The sequence below is a fragment of the Neovison vison genome, chromosome 11, assembly GCF_020171115.1.
Source record: "Neovison vison isolate M4711 chromosome 11, ASM_NN_V1, whole genome shotgun sequence".
NCBI lineage: Eukaryota > Metazoa > Chordata > Mammalia > Carnivora > Mustelidae > Neogale > Neogale vison.
This window is the reverse complement of record NC_058101.1, coordinates 207,342,477-207,359,655: the sequence shown is the minus strand read 5'-3', so window position 1 is coordinate 207,359,655 and position 17,179 is coordinate 207,342,477. Positions and strand designations below refer to the sequence as shown.

General features: G+C 49.5%; 1 long non-coding RNA gene across 3 annotated transcripts; it reads left to right on the top strand.

Moving 5' to 3' along the window:
- Positions 1-69: 69 nt before the first annotated feature.
- LOC122890042 lies at positions 70-16,242 on the top strand. 3 transcript variants are annotated; one of them, XR_006381023.1, is made up of 4 exons: positions 70-201; positions 1,057-1,867; positions 2,691-2,766; positions 16,059-16,242. It is a non-coding gene; the product is annotated as an uncharacterized LOC122890042 (long non-coding RNA). The 3 variants fall into 3 exon arrangements; XR_006381024.1 differs by lacking the exon at positions 70-201 and having other exon boundaries at positions 601-1,315; positions 1,427-1,867; XR_006381022.1 differs by lacking the exon at positions 70-201 and having other exon boundaries at positions 601-1,867.
- Positions 16,243-17,179: the final 937 nt, after the last annotated feature.

The window sequence follows — 17,179 nt, the reverse complement described above, 5'->3', positions numbered from 1 at the left end:
CGGGGCGCGGCCGGCGTGGGGCGGGGCCGGGGCCGGGTGCGTCGGGAGGTAGGAAGAGGCGGCCGCAGACTTTCCGGTCGGCCCCACGGTCGGTGGCGCGCGCCGGCCGGCTGGCCGCTCGGGTCGGTTGGCGGCTGCTCGGTGTCCGCGGGAGCCGGCCGCCGCTCCCCTGCGCCCGGCAGCTGTTGGGGGCGCTTCCAGGTGAGACCGGGAGGCGCGCGGCCTCGTGCCCCGCGTGCGCAGACGCGCCCCGGTTGGGGTGACAGGTGTGAGCGCGGCCCCCGTTGTCTGGGCCGGCGGGGCGCGGCGGCCCGGCGGGGGCGGCCGCGGGGCGGCGGGCGGCCGGGCTCTCGGAGTTTTAGGAAAAAACCAGGCAGAGTCAATGATCACTTATGTGTGGAGCATAACAAATATCATGGAGGACACGGGGAGATGCAGAGGAGAAGGGAGTTGGAAATTGGAGGGAGAGGTGAACCATGAGAGACTATGGACTCTGAAAAACAATCTGAGGGTTTTGAAGGGGCGGGGCGTGGGAGGTCGGGGTACCAGGTGGTGGGTATCAGAGAGGGCACGGATTGCATGGAGCACTGGGTGTGGTGCAAAAACAATGGATTCTGTTACGCTGAAAATAAATAAATTAAAAAACAAAAACAAAAACCAGGAGACGTGTTAAAGCGCAGTGCTCAGGGTGTGGGGCTGTTTCTGCGGTGGGTGTAGGGACCTCGCAGTGTTGCCGTGGACGGCGGGTGGTTGTGCTCCACTGAGATGCGGTGCGCCGAGTGGTAACTCACACCGGGGAGCAGAGTGGAGTTCGTGGCAGCAAGTTACTAGGAGGAAACGTGAGGTTTAGGGTTGGTGAGAAGAGTGACCTGATAGGTTTCTTGCTGAAGTCCGTCCGGGATTGTGGGTTCGTGCAGAGTAAGGACTGCCCGGATACTGTGGGGCCTGAGGACAGGCTCTCCGAAATGTACAGTGACATTGGTTGTTTTAAGTAAGAATTACTTAAGAGACAGCCCATGCCAGAAGGACACCCAGATTTTCCTCTTCCTCTCTGAGGCACGAAGTAAATCCGCCATGTGGAAGGCTGGTGTACAAAGGAAGTGGATTCAGATTCTGAGCCAGCAGAGCCTGCACAGACTTCGTTCAAACCGTGAACCGGGTTGACGGCCCCTCCACGCACATTGTACATCTGATTTGTGAAGAGTCACACCTAAGGGAAAACCGACTTGTCCTTGAGATGCCCATCAATGCCCCCTGCATTCCTACATGCTAACCCTAACCCTAAAACTCATGATTCCTGCCAGTATGTTAACCTGTAAGCTTTTGAGTTTTTACAAGATGTGAAAAGTTTATAATGCTCTGGAGCACGTTTTCTGTTAAGAGCACGTTTCCTGGTCAGCTGGAGTGAAACTCTCTTTCTTCTCAGGTGTGTTTGCTTTGCATCAGCATTTCCTGTTGTAGTCAGCAGGATTCAGAGCTCTGTGGGAAGAGCCGCGTGTTGTCTGGCAACTGGCGCTCGGTCCCCGCCCAGGACCTCTGTGCCGGTCCAGCTTCTCAGCACCTTATGGGCGTGTTGCGTGAGTTCTCACTGATATCCCGACCTCCTCAGCTAGCGGTGACGGGCTTGATGTTCATTCCAGTTGTTGAAGCGTGCTGGTAATGTTCGTTCTTTTTCTTTTCTTCAAAGATTTACTTATTCATTTTAGAGAATGAAAGAGTGTGAGCAGGGGGTGAGGGAGACAGTCTCAAGCAGATTCCCATCTGAGTGCGGAGCCGAATGTGGGCAGATCCTACCCTGAGATCGTGACCTGAGCTGGAGCCAGGAGTCAGATGCCCAACAGACTGAGTCCCCCCAGATGCAACACTGGTAATGTAATGTTCTTTAGGTGGGAATAATCTAGAGGGGTTGGAGTTACTGGGTTGCTTTAACTTCGCATTATACTAATTGATATTATTGATAAAAACCTTGAGTAAATTTTCTGGCTAGAAACATGAAGAACTGAATCGTTCACCTTGGAAGAGAGGGGACATTTGCTGCTTCTGGCCAAATAGCACTTTCAGGAGACCTCCCAGGAGATAGAGCTGGGAAGTCTTTTTTTTTTTTTTAAAGATTTTATTTATTTATTTGACAGAGGGACAGAGATCACAAGTAGGCAGAGAAGCAGGCAGAGACAAAGGGGGAAGCAGGCTCCCCACTGAGCAGAGAGCCCAATGTGGGAGCGGATCCTAGGACCCTGAGGTCATGACCTGAGCCAAAGGCAGAGGCTCAACCCAGTGAGCCACCCAGGCGCCCACAGTTGGGAAGTTCTGATTGCTGAGGAAGCCCTGGCGCCCCTAGAGGTAGGCAGTACCAGAGGGGCCGACAGTCCTTAGTGTCGGATGAAGCTGTACGAGGACCCCGGGAGTGCGGCCCTGCACCCTGAAGGCTCTGCCAGTGGGTGGGGTGGGCTAGACTTCCATGTGGCTGGGTGCCCCCCCCCCCCCGACTGGACTGGATTCTGACTGTGCGTGGGCAGGTGAGGAAGGTGGGGTGAGGTTGGGACCTGGAACTGGGCAGTGTCTGGCCAAGCTGGGTGACAGGAGGACATTGTCGGGGGATTGATGGCATCTGCCTTTTTCTAAGCCTTAACCTGCATAGTTGGGTCTCTCTTTCCTTGGGGCAGACCTGGAAAACGTGGATTTCTCTGCAGGGTCAGGGCCTGCCCACTGACTGGGGAGCTGGCCGAATGCAGCACCTGGGAGCCCATGGTGTGGCCAGTTTGCAGGGTGAGTGATTGTCGCCAGTTGAGAGCTGCCCTGTCAGAAAGTTTCCTGCTACCTGGAGGTTATACGCACAGAGGTGGACTCTTAATGTGGTGGAAGTTTTTCAGTTTTGGCCGCTACATCTGCCTAAATTATGTTCCTGTATTAGAAAAATGCACATATTTCATGCAGTGAAATGCTGTAAATACATGCACTGCTTTTCTGCACAGGACTGCGTGGCTGCTGGGGTATTCTTCACCAAGACAGTTAGGAGATTGGATTCCTGGTAACCCCATGGGTACCCCTTCTGGGGGGGTGAGGATTGGCACCTCAGAAATACTTCAGAATGGGAGGGCTCCTGTCTGGGATGGTGTTGGGGTGGTTCCGGAGTGAATCACGGCGCCAGTAACCTGGAGGCCTGGCCCGGCCCCACTGCCCTCACGCGGTGAAAGAGGAGCTGGACTCGGCACCCGTGAGCCACAAACCACAGCATGGCCAGCAGCGTGGGCACAAGGCAGCGTGTGATAGCGGCCCACGAGGAGCAGGCAGTATCTGCCTCATGTCAGTCATCAGGATTACTGAACGTGTTTGCCTTAAGGGCAGAGCTGGAGGAATCTGGTGGGGTGGTGTGGGATGTTCTGGGGACCTTCCAAACAGACCTCTGGGAGCCTTGGGTGTTGAAGGATCCCTGGGCCCAGGGGGCCATCGAGTTCAAGCTGCCAATGTTTGAAAGCATTTCAGGGAGAAACCACTCTCTTTTTTTTTAAAGATTTTATTTATTTATATTTCTTTTCAGCATAACAGTATTCATTGTTTTTGCACCACACCCAGTGCTCCATGCAATCCGTGCCCTCTATAATACCCACCACCTGGTTCCCCAACCTCCCACCCTCCGCCTTTTCAAAACCCTCAGATTGTTTTTCAGAGTCCATAGTCTCTCATGGTTCACCTCCCCTTCCAATTTCCCCCAACTCCCTTCTCTCTAACTCCCCTCGTCCTCCATGCTATTTGTTATGCTCCACAAATAAGTGAAACCATAGGATAATTGACTCTCTCTGCTTGACTTATTTCACTCAGCATCATCTCTTCCAGTCCCGTCCATGTTGCTATGGAAGTTGGGTATTCATCCTTTCTGATGGAGGCATAATACTCCATAGTGTATATGGACCACATCTTCCTTATCCATTCATCCGTTGAAGGGCACCTTGGTTCTTTCCACAGTTTGGCGACCGTGGCCATTGCTGCTATAAACATTGGGGTACAGATGGCCCTTCTTTTCACTCCATCTGTATCTTTGGGGTAAATGCCCAGGAGTGCAATGGCAGGGTCATAGGGAAGTTCTATTTTTTTTTTTTTTTAATTTTAAAAGATTTTATTTATTCATTTGACAGAGAGAGGGATCACAAGTAGGCAGAGAGGCAGGCAGAGAGGAGGAAGCAGGCTCCCCGCCGAGCAGAGAGCCCGATGCGGGACTCGATCCCAGGACCCTGAGATCATGACCTGAGCCGAAGGCAGCGGCTTAACCCACTGAGCCACCCAGGCGCCCGGGAAGTTCTATTTTTAATTTCTTGAGGAATCTCCACACTGTTCTCCAAAGTGGCTGCACCAACTTGCATTCCCACCAACAGTGGAAGAGGGTTCCCCTTTCTCCACATCCCCTCCAACACATGTTGTTTCCTGTCTTGCTAATTTTGGCCATTCTAACTGGTGTAAGGTGGTATCTCAATGTGGTTTTAATTTGAAGGGGAGAAACCAGTCTTGACTGTGGTGATATGTAGGTTTGGGAGCCAAAGCTGAGCCCCACAGCCCACAAGGTTACCAACAGACAAAAGTTAGGTAACAAGGAGGGGGCACCAGGCACCCACAGGCTGAGCCCAATTGTCAGGGACCCACTGGGTATGCATCGCCAGAGGCTGGCTGAGAGGTGTCTGACCAGGCAGCCCAGGCCTGAGGGAACACAAGGAACTGAAAAGGCAGATAGGAGGGAAGGCGCGATCTTGGGCCCCGGAGCACGCTTCAGATGGACCCCTCTGACCTCAGCACAGACCCCAGGGAGCTCTGTTTGAGAAGCCCAGGGACTCAAGAAGCCCCTAGTTTCAAAAGGGATCTGTTTGAATCCAGTCTGAAGCTGCTGCCTTTGAAAGAATTTCAGGGTGTAACCGCCCTCTGCCCTGGGGTGGTGCAGTGTGGGGCACTGGCCTGAGCCCAGTGTTCCACGAGGGGCCAACAAGGTTGTGGGGGTGGGTAGGTGAATGAGGAGGGCTGACTGCACACTCAAAGGCTGCTCAGGCCGAGGGGAGGCCTGGACTTGGAACAGGAAACTGTACGTAGAACTCTGGCCCCAGAACGTGCTTTGGACCTTAGTAGGCTACCATGGGCCCGATTGGCAAGGTGTCTTGGCAACTAGCAAATGCGCATGCACAGTTGGAGGCCAGTAGTGGGGGCTGACTGCACAGATGTGGCTGCCATGGGCCCAGGATGGCTTGGATCTTGAGAAACAGCCATGAGTAGCGCCTAGGTGTGGCTACAAGCTCCTGGTGGGCTGTGGCATCTGCAGAAGCCAAGCTCTGTTCTACACAACTGCACGTACCACCCCTGAATGCCGAGCTGGAGCAGTCGGGGCTGCCTTTACAAGGAGAGACTGGGGGATGCTCAGGCTGCCCTCCAGAGAGGCACTTCATCTTTGCTGGAGAAACCTGGGACCCCTCAAGCAGCCAGTCCACCTGGGGAGGGGCAACCTGCCACTTGAGACTGTTTTCATGTGGGCTTCCGATGCCATTCTGATGCTCTGGAGTCGACCTGGAGCCCCACAGGACAGGAGGCCATGGTGGGCTGGTGGGCTGGCAGGGTGCAGGTCAGGGTGCCAGGGTCCTGGAGCAGGGCAGTTGTAGGAGGAGGCCGTGCCCCAGGTGTATCTACTCTGTGGGTCCCTGAAGTCAGTCTCAGTGAAAGTCTTGGCTGACACAGAGGTGCACATTGCCACTGGAGGCCGAGCTGGAAGCAGTGGCACACCCTTGTCAGCTCTGGTCTGGAGGCAGCATGGCTGGTGTATCTTTTACAAAAGACCCCGGAGCCTGGATTGCTCGTAAAGCCGGCGATCCCGTCAGGTAGGCAGGCAGGCTCGATGGGGACTGAGTGCTTCCACTCTGTTTTTTGTTTTTATTTTTATTTTTTTTTGTTTTTATTTTTTAAAGATTTTATTTATTTGACAGATCACAAGTAGGCAGAAAAAGGCGGTGGGGGGCGTAGTGGGAGGGGGGAAGCAGGCTCCCCGCTGAGCAGAGAGCCTGATTTCAGGCTTGATCCCAGGACCCTGAGATCATGACCTGAGCCGAAGGCAGAGGCTTAACCTACTGAGCCACCCAGGCGCCCCTGCTCCCACTTTTATACTGTCTCCTCGGAAACATTCTCAGGGGTGGGCTCCCTCTGCCCAGGAGGCTCTGTTGTGGTGGAGATTTGAGCAGAGTTCTGCAGGCAGAGAGACACCCGGTCTCCTCAGCGCAGGTCAAGGTGAGGCTCAGCATGCAGATGCAGGGAGCCAGGGACTAGCAGAGGGCACGTGTGCAGCGGGGTTGGCTCTTGTGCATGGGTGTTGGGCTCTCCAAGTCCTCTCCCTAATTCCCAGCTCTGTTACACAAAGGAGCCTGTTCCCTGCATCCTCCCTGCCCCCCCAAGGTAAAGCTGGAGGAACATGGACTGCTTTGGCCAAACAGTGCCCGTGTGGCTGTCGGGGTACTTTGCGAAGGCATGTCTGGGAACCTTGATTCCTGGTAGCCCTGGGGTGCCATCAGGTACACAGCCTGGGACTGTTGTTGACTCAGAAACACTTTGTGGGGGAGGGTGCCCTCTGCCCTGGAGGGTCTTCAGGTGGTTTGAGATCCACTGGAGGCCCAGAAGCCTGGAGGGCCCTGGCTGGCCCCACTGCCCTCAGTGGCCAGGAGGTGGGGTGCAGTAGAAGTCGGGGGCACTGTGAGAATTGCACAATGTAGGGGATCCTGAGCCCAAGGGGCCAGGCAGGTGTTGTGAGTAGGTAGGAAGCATCTGCCTCATGTTCATCATTGAATCTTGCTCTGAGGATAGAGCTGGAGGAATCTGGTGAGTCCGCACCCCCACCCTCGGCAAGTCTGTTGGGGGACCCACCAGACAACAGACCTCTCAGAGCCTTGGCTGTTAGGTACTCCCTGTCCCCATCAAGCATGCTGTCCAAAAGGCGTCTTTCTCCAGCCAGTTTCAAGCTGCCACCTTTGAAAGAATTGGGGGGAGTAAGGTGTCTGGACTGGGGATATGTGGGTCTGGGGGAGCTGGCTGGATTCCAGCAGGCCAAGAGGAAACCAGCAGACACTCCTGGAGGCCTTTCACATGTGGGCCTGCTGGACCTTAAGCTCTTAACGGTTCTTAAATAGATCGGGCAGGCTAGAGCCTTTTCTAGGACTCATTTACGTAGAACTGGCTTTCTTTTAGAGCAAGTTTATCTCAGTGTGGAGGGTAAGTTGTATCCCCAGAGAGAGACCTCAGGACCTCATTCGGAAGGACCTTTGCAGTTATAAGCAGGTAATAGGAGCCATTAGAGCGTCCCTAATCCTGCGTGACTTGTGTCCTTATAGAAAGAAGAGGGACATAGACACGGGAAAAGCCGTGTAAAGACAGACAGTGATGGAAGAGGCACCGCCACGCCCAGGGGATCCCTGGAGCCTCCAGAAGCTGTGGTCCCTGGGGGTGGGGGTGGGGGAGCAGACTGTTCATGGTCCCTGTGTGGTGAGGGGTGGGCCGGTGGAGGGTTCCCTGTGCCCCGCGTGGTGGGTGGTGCTGTCTCCTGCATGGTGGGGGTCTCAGAAGGTTCCACATTCCTTGTGAGGCGGCGGGGGGGGGTGGGGGGTGGATGGCTCCACGTTCCTTGCGTGTCGAGGGGGATGGTTCTGTGACCCCTGCGTGACTGGTGGGGGAGGGGTCTCAGATGGTTCCGTGTCCCCTGCGTGGCCGTGGGGAGCAGCTCCCACAGGATGCTCTGCAGCAAGCTGGTTCCACAGGAGACCGCAGGCGCTGAGCCCCCGCCCCTGCTTGGCCAGCACAGCCTTCCTCTTGGGCCTCTGGTGGGGCAGGGCATCCCCCCGGGTCTGACCACAGTGCAGGTTACTCCGCCCGCCATGTGCCCTGCGGCTGTGAGTCACAGTTACTGCGGTGGAAGCACGCGGGGTGAACACGATTGGGCTGGACACGGGAGTGAAGGTGGGACACTGGCCTGCGGGTGGGGGACGGTGAAAACATGGTGCCCGGGCGAGAAGCCAGACCCAGACGGCCACGTGTCTGTGGTTCCGGGGCTGGGGGTTTCTGCAATCACTGTGGGAATGTTGGCCACTCGTGAGGGTGCGGCCGGGCCCTGAGGTTCGTGTTCCAGTGAGGCAGGTGTATGGCGTGTGAAGTCGGCGTCCCTGCAGGGGCTGGGTGGGAAACAAAGCGCTTGGGGAGCTGGGAGCGGGGCTGGCACGTCTGACCAGGCGCCCTGACCGGCCCGCACTGCTCCCCTCGCCCCCCAGCAGAAGGGCTGTGGACCGGAGCAGCCCTTCTTTCTCTTCCAAGGGTGCACGGCGCTGAGCTGTGCGCCAGCGACCAGGGCAGCAGCGTGGTGTAGGGAGTGACGAGAAGCTCGGCCCCTGGCCGCGCTCTCTGAGTCCTGAGCCCGGGGTTCAGCGCATGGGGGCTTCGTCCTGGGCGTCGCTGCTCTGCGTCCCTCAGGGAGGGGGTTCTGCCTCCGGCCTGGGGCTTGAAGCGGCCCCGCATTAGGATTTTCCTGGTAGAAACCATGCTACTTCTGCTAGTTTGTTGGGAAGAACACCTTTTTTAAAAGTAAAGATCTTTACACTTTACGTATTACAAATTATTTTGTGTATATGGAAATAGAAAATGGTAATTACAAAGCCATCATCCAGGTCACGAAACAGAGCACAGAGATTAAATGCCCAGGAGCACATTGCCCTGGTCACAACCTCCTCCCGGCCCCCAGGAGGGGGGGCCCAACTCTGTGTGTGCAGGAGACACTGGTGCACTGGGCGTTGTCACCCCCCCACCCTTTTTTCAGTTTTTTAAAAATTTAAATTCAGTTAGCCAAGCAATACCACATCATTAGTTTCAGATGTAGTGCTCAGGGATTCATTAGTTGCACAGAACACCCGGTGCTCGTCCCACACATGCCTTCCTTAATGCCCATCACCCAGTCACCGCATCTCCTCACCCCTTCCTTCTGAGACCCTCAGTTTGTTTCCCGGAGTCCAGAGTCTCTCATGGTTTGTCTCCCTCTCTGATTTCTTCCCCTTCAGTTCCCCCCTTCCTTCCTCTGTGGTCCTCCATGCTATTCCTTATGTTCCTCGTAGGAGTGACACCATATGATAATTGTCTTTCTCTGCTTGACTTACTGCACTTAGCTTAATTCCCTCCAGTTCCATCCACAGCAATGTATAGTACTAGTCATCCTTTCTGATGGCTGAGTAATATTCCATTGTGTATATGGACCTCATCTTCCTTATCCACTTGTCTGTTGAAGGGCATCTCGGCTTTTCCCACAGTTTGGCTATTGTGGACATTGCTGCTGTGACCATTGGGGTGCACGTGCATCTGTATCTTTGGGGTAAATTCCCAGTAGTGCAATTGCTGGGTTGTAGGGTAGCTCTAATTTCAACTTTTTGAGGAACCTCCATACTGTTTTCCAAAGTGGCTCCACCAACTTGTATCCTCACCAACAGTGTAAGAGGCTTCCCCTTTTTCCACATCCTTTCCAACATTTGTTGTTTCTTGCCTTGTCAATTTTGGCCATTCTTTTTTTTTTCTTTTTTTTTTTTTAATTTATTTTTTATTTATTTTTGGCATAACAGTATTCATTATTTTTTCACCACACCCAGTGCTCCATGCAATCCATGCCCTCTATAATACCCACCTAACTGGTGTAAGGTGGTATCTCAATGTGGTTTTGACTTGAATTTCCCTGATGACTAATGATGATGAACATTTTTCCATGTGTCTGTTAGTCATTTGTATGTCTTCTTTGGCAAAGTGTCTGTTCATGTTTTCTGCCCATTTCTCTGTCCGTTTCTTCACTGGATTATTATTTTTGGGGTGTTAATTCTAAGAAATTCTTCATAGACCTGGATACCAGCCCTTTATCTGTAATGTCACTTGAAAATATCTTCTCCCATCCCATGGGTTGCCATTTAGTTTTGTTGATGTTTCCTTTGCTGTGCAGAAGCTTTTTTTTTTTTTTTAAAGATTTTATTCATTTATTTGACAGAGATCACAAGTAGGCAGAGAGGCAGGCAGAGAGAGAGGAGGAAGCAGGCTCCCCACTGAGCAGAGAGCCCGATGCGGGGCTCGATCCCAGGACCCTGGGATCATGACCTGAGCTGAAGGCAGAGGCTTTAACCCACTGAGCCACCCAGGTGCCCCTGTGCAGAAGCTTTTTATCCTCATGAAGTACCAATAGTTTATTTTTGCTTTTGTTGCCCTTGCCTTTAGTGACATGTCTTGAAGTTACTGTGCCCGATGTGGAACAGGTTAGTGCCATATTCTCCTCTAGGATTTGGATGGATTCCTGTCTCACATGAGGTCTTTCTTCCAATTTGAGTTTATCTTTGTGTGTGCTATCAGAGAATGTTCCAGTTTCATTCTTCTGCATGTGGCTGTCTAGTTTTCCCAGCACCATTTGTTGAAGAGACTGTCTTTTTTCAACTGAATATTCTTTCCTGCTTTGTCGAAGATTAGCTGACCATAGAGTTGAGGGTCCATATCTGGGCTCTTTATTCTGTTCCACTGATCTGCATGTCTGTCTTTGTGTCAGTACCATGTTGTGTTGGGTGATGGCAGCTTTGTAATAGAGCTTGAAATCAGACAGTGTGATGCTCCCAATGTTTTGTTTTGTTTTTCAACATTCCCATGGTGATTTGGGGTCTTTTCTGATTCCATACAAAATTTTAGGATTGTTTGCTCCAGCTCTGTGAAAAATGCTAATGATATTTTGATAGGGATTTCACTGAAAATGTAGATTGCTCTGGGCAGCATAGACATTTTAACAATGTTTATTCTTCTGACCCATGAGGATGGAATGTTTTTCCATCTCTTTTTGTCTTCCTCCATTTCTTTTATAAGTTCTGTAGTTTCTAGAGTAAAGATCCTTGACCTCTTTGGCTAGGTTTATTCCAAAGTATCTAATTTTTTTTGGTGCAATTGTGAATGAGATTGATTCCTTAATTTCTCTTTCTTCAGTCACATTGTTAGTGTTTAGAAACACAGCCGATTTCTGTGCATTGATTTTGTATCCTCCCATGTTGCTGAATTGCTGTATGAGTTCTAGTAACTTGGGGGTGGAGTCTTTTGGGTTTTCCACATAAAGTATCATGTCATCTAGGAAGAGAGAGAGTTTGACTTCTTCTTTGCCGATTTGAATGCCTTATATTTCTTTTTGTTTTCTGATTGCTGAGGTTAGGACTTCTAGTACTATATTGAACAATAGTTATGAGAGTGGGCATCCTTGTATTTGACCTTAGGGGAAAGCTTTCAGCTTTTCCCTATTAATAGTGATATTTTCTGTGGGCCTTTCATAGATAGCTTTTATGATATTGAGGTATGTTCCCTCTATTCCTACAATCTGAAGAGTTTTAATCAGGAAAGGATGCTGTATTTTGTCAAATGCTTTCTCTGCATTGATTGAGAGGATCATGTGGTTCTTGTCTTTTCTCTTATTGATATGTTCTATCACATTGATTTCTGAATATTGAACCACCCTTGCATCCCAGGAACAAATCCCACGTGTTGTGGTGAATCATCCTTTTAATGTACTGTTGGATCCTATTGGCTAGGATCTTGTTGAGTATTTTTGTATCCATGTTCATCATGAATATTGCTCTGTAATTCTCCTTTTGGTGGGGTCTTTGTCTGGTTTTGGGGCTAGAGTAATACTGGCCTCATAGAATGAGCTTGGAAGTTTTCCTTCTATTTCTATATTTTTTAAAAGACTTTATTTGAAAGACAAAGGTCACAAGCAGGCAAAGAGGCAGGCAGAGAGAGAGAGAAAGGGAAGCAGGCTTCTGGCCAAGCAGAGAGCCCAATGCAGAGCTCAATCCCAGGACCCTGGGATCATGACCTGAGCTGAAGGCAGAGGCTTTAACCCACTGAGCCACCCAGGAGCCCTTATTTCTATTTTTTGAAACAGCTTTAGTAGAATAAGTATTATTTCTTCTTTAAATGTTTGGTTAGAATTCCCCTGGAAGCCATCTGGCTCTGGACTCTTGTTTTTTGGGAAGTTTTTGATGACTGCTTCAATCTCCTTACTGGTTATGGTCTATTGAGATTGTCTGTTTCTTCCTGGTTCATTCTTGGTAGTTTATAAGTGTCCAGGAGTGCATCCATTTCTTCTAGATTGCTTTATTTGTTGGCATATAGTTGCTGGTAATAATTTCTATGAATTGTTTCTATTTCCTTGGTGTTAGTCCTGATCTTTCCCCTTTCATTCATGATTTTATTAATTTGGTCCTTTTCTTTTTCTTTTGTATAAATCTGGCCAGTGGTTTATTGATCTTATTCTTTTAAAGAACCAGTTCCTACTTTTGTTGCTCTGTTCTGTTTTTGTAGTATCTATTTCATTGATTCTGCTGTGATCTTTACTATTTCTCTTCTCTAGCTTGGTTTAGGTCTTGTTTGCTCTTCTTTCTCCAGGTACTTTAGGTGTAAGTTTAGCTTATGCCTTCAGAATTTTTCTAATTTTTTGAGAGAAGTTTGGATTACCCTCTTAGGACTATCTTTGCTATATCCCATAGGTTTTGGACTGACATGGTTTCATTCTCATTAGATTCAATGAATTGTTTTAAGTTCTTCTTTAATTTCCTTGTTGACCCAATCATTCTTGATCAGGACACTCTTTAACTTCCAAGTGTTTCAATTCCTTCCAGATTTCTTCTTGTGGTTGAGTTCTAGGTTCATAGCATTGTGGTCTGAAAATCTGCAGGGGAAAATCTCAGTCATTTGGTATCAGTTGAGACCTGATACCAAGTGTGTGGTCTATTCTGGAGAAAGTTCCATTTGCACTCAAGAAGAACGAGTATGGGGCGCCTGGGTGGCTCAGTGGGTTGGGCCGCTGCCTTCGGCTCAGGTCATGATCTCAGGGTCCTGGGGTCGAGTCCCGCATCGGGCTCTCTGCTCTGCGGGGAGCCTGCTTCCTCCTCTCCCTCTCTCTGCCTGCCTCTCTGTCTGCTTGTGATCTCTGTCTGTCAAATAAATAAGTAAAATCTTTAAAAAAAAAAAAAAAGAAGAACGAGTATTCTTTGTTTTAGGATGGAATGCTCTGAATATGTCTGTGAAGTCCATCTGGTCCTGTGTGTCATTCAAAGCCTTATTTCTTTGATGATCTGCTGGGATGATTTGTCCATTGCTATGAGTGGAATGTTGGGTCTCCTACTATTAATGTATTATTAACAAGTTTATTTTGGTTATTAATTGGCTTGTATAACTGTCTGCTTCCATGTTGGGGGCATATTTACAACTGTTTACTCTTCTTGTTGGACAAACCCTTTAAATGTGATATAATATTCTTCTACATTTCCTACTACAGTCTTTTTTTTTTTTTCTACTACAGTCTTTCGTTTAAAAATCTTGCTTGCCTGATATGAGAATTGCTACCCCTTCTTTCTTTTGAGGTCTATTAGCATGGTAAATTGTTCTCCATCCCCTTACTTTCCATCTGGAGTTGTACTTGGGTTCAAAATGAATCTCTTGTAGACAACATATGGATGGATCCTGCTTTTTCTTTTTCTTTTTTTTTAAATTCAATCTGCAACCCTGTGTCTTTTCATGGGACCATTCAATCCATTTACATTCAGAGTAACTACTGAAAGATAGGAATTTAGTGCTATTGTATTGCTTGCAAAATCCCTGTATCTATAGATTTTCTATATCTCTGGTCTATGTGACTCTTGGGGTCTCTTTTCACTTATAGAATCCCCCTTAGTATTTCTTGCGGGGCTTTCTTGGTGGTCACATATTCATTCCGTTTCTGCTTGTCCTGGAAGCTCTTTATCTATCATCCATTCTGAATGAGAGTCTTTCTGTGTAACGTCTTCTTGGCCACATGTTCTTTTCATTTAGTATGAATATGTCCTGCCAGCCCTTTCTGGCTTTCCAGGTCTCTGTGGACAGGTCTGATGTTATTCTGATGTTCCTCCCACCACATATAAAGCTCTCTTCCTCCTAGCTGCTCTCAGGATAGTTTCCTTGACTCTAAGATTTGCAAGCCTCACAGTTGTTTACCAGGGTGTTGATCTATTTTTATTGATTTGAGGAGGGGTTCTCTCTTCCTCTTGGATACGAATGCTTGTATCCTTTCTCAGATTAGGGAAGTTCTCAGTTATGACTTGTTCAAGTGTATCTTCTAGTCCTCTCTCTCTCCTCCCCACCCCTCAAGGGTCCCAATAATTCTGACACTGGAACATTTCATGGCATCATTGATCTCTCTGCTTTCATGAGCTACTAGCTTCCTATCCCTGTTTTCCTCAGCTTCCTTCTATCAGCTTATCTTCTAGATCACTGATTGGTTCTTCTGCCTCATTTACCCTAGCTGTGAGAGTATCCAGTTTAGACTGTATGTCATTTGTAGCATTTTTAAGTGTGGCCTGATTAGATCTCATTTCTTCCCTTAGAGATTCTATGTTGTCACTAATGGTTTTCTTAAGCCTAGCTGTTAAGTTGATGATTACTATCCTGAATTCTATCTCTGACATTTTGTTTAAATCCATGTCCATTAGTTCTGTGGCAGAGGACATTATCTCTGTTTCTTTTCTTTGTTGAGAGTTCCTCCTCCTAGTCATTCTGTTGAGGGATGGTTGAATGAATGAGCAGAGTCCAAAATATCAACCACAACCTGAGCAATATTTACCCTAACAAAATCAGGAGTACTCAGAAGCCACCACTGAAAAACAAAGCCAAAATGAAACAGAAGAATAAACTTAAAAAATAGAAAAATTTTAATAAGGTGGGGAGAGAAAGGGGGGGTGCTGTGTGTGAACAAAGAAGGGGTTTTCAGTTGTTCCTGTGTGTATTCTGGTATGTGTGTTAGAGGACACTATGTCCCAAAATTACTAGGAAGGTAAGACTTGTATATATAAAAAGGTAAAGTGGAACAGAGTGAAAAATGGGCTAAAATGAAGCATATATCTATAAAAAACACATGTGTGGAATGATACAGGTTGAAAAGCAAGTATGAATATTGAGTTGATATAATAGACATCTAGTTGAAGTGAAAAGAAAAAATACAATAGAGAAAAAAGCATGAGAAAAGGGAAATAAAAGAAAGAAAAGGAGAACTTTATCTGAAAAACAAGTCACGAGGCCACATCTGGAGCTCAATATACAATTTTCCCCTGGCGTTGGGGTTTTACAGTCTTGTGGGATCCATAGGATTTTCGTCCACTTATTCTTCCAGCCTGTCTTCTGGGGGAGGGGCCTGCCACTGTTTCTTAGGTAACCCGCCTGTGCAGAGTTGTTGGGTGTGTTGTTCCCCCCCCCCCCCCGCCCCCGTCAGTGGGATGGGCTCAGTAGAAACAGGTCTTCCGTGTGACTTTTGTTCCCTGAGGGCTTTCCATGCCTCTTCAGAGTAGCAGAGCAGAAATGGCTGGGCCCAACCTCTGGCCCAGAGCAGAAAATTCGCAGTCCGCCCTCTTTAATAAACCTCCAGGACAAACAGTCTCTACCTCTGCACGCGCCACTGAAGACCGCAGCCTCCCATGGTGCACGCCCATGGCAACTCTCTCAGAGGTAGTCCAGGGGCCCAGGAGAGCCTCTGCCCTTTGTGATTCTAAGACTAGGAGCTGTTGGGGGCTTGCATGTGCACCCAAAGTTCCTAGATCGAGTCTGGGCGCAACTCTGGGCCCTTTCCTGGCCACCACTACTCTGTGAGTTTTTACCCAGTTGCAGGTTCCAGACTTTTTCAGGCTGTTCAAGGAAAGAGTGGTTATCGACTGGCCTGGCTTGCAGTTTATGGTGATCTGAGCTGAGAGTCCCTCCTCAGGCTTGCTGATCATAAGCTGCTTTCCGGCTCCACTGCTCAGGCCCTTGACCTTTTCAGGAATCTCCTTTTGGTCTGTGGTCCCCCATACCTGAGACCACACAGCCCCACGTAGAATTCTGCCTTTTCATCCCCTGAGCCCCTTTCAGGGAGGGATGCCTCTCCCTGGAGCAGATTTCCCAGGTTCTGATTTTGTATTCGGTGTTATATCACTTCCTAGGAGCTGACTTATGGAGTCTCCCTCCCCCTTCTTTTTATCTTCTGTATCTCTCTGCAGATTCATGACTCTGCGCAGAAAAGCAGTGCTGGATCTGGAGATCCAGATAGTTTCTTACATCTCAGGCTGACTTCATGGGTGTTCAAAATGGTTTGATAGCTATCCAGCTAAATTCAGGGGAACAGTTTAAATGGGGTCCTCTAGTCCTCCACCATCTTGCCTGCTCCTACAGACCTTTTTTTTTAAAAAAAGATTTTTATTTTTATTTATTTGACAGAAAGAGAGATCATAAGTAGGCAGAGAGGCAGGCAGAGAGAGAGAGGGGTAAGCAGGCTCCCCACTGAGCAGAGAGCCCCATGTGGGGCTTGATCCCAGGACCCTGAGATCATGACCTGGGCCAAAGGCAGAGGCTTAACCCACTGAGCCACCCAGGCACCCCTCTACAGATCTCTTTTGAAAGGCTCCTTGTGAATGAGCCCATTTGGGACTCTGGCAGCATGTCCATCCCTGGGAAGAGGGATACCACAGCCCCATGCTCTACACAGGAGGAAAGTGCAGCGGGACTTCTCCGGTGCTAGAACTAGTGGCAATGCTAATGGCAGAGTTAGAGACAATGCCAGATTCAGAAGATGAGCCTGCTGCAGCCCTGGCTCTAGCGTGAGCTCCAAGGTTATAGCCTACACCAGCAGGAGCCTTGCACCAGCTCCGGAGGCTGGGTATCTCTGGGACAAGCTCCTCAGGTGGAAAAAACTCCAGCAGCAGCTCTCGTGCTGAAACTGGAGGCAGAAAATACTAGTCTCAAATGCAAATGCCAAAAAGAGAGGCCCCTCTACCACCAGCTCTGTGACAGCTCCAACGATTTTTCTAGCAACAGATGCAGAGCTAGAATGAGATCAAGTCAGAGACAAGTCCAGAACTCGCCTTGGCACACCAGTTCCGAGCTGGAGCCTGGCCAGCTGCAAAGTCAACACTGGCTGCAACTGGGGCTCTGGTTCCTACATGCGAGCAACCAATAGCTCAAGCACCACCAGCGGTAACACCCCAGACAGACAGACGGCTCTGTCACTGGCTCTAGGGATAGAGCCAGCGCATGGCTCCAGCTCACTCCCCATGTGGAGCCAGTGCTGCCTCGCACCGCGGGACTGGAGCTGGTGGGCTGTGCACAGCGAGACCAGATCCAG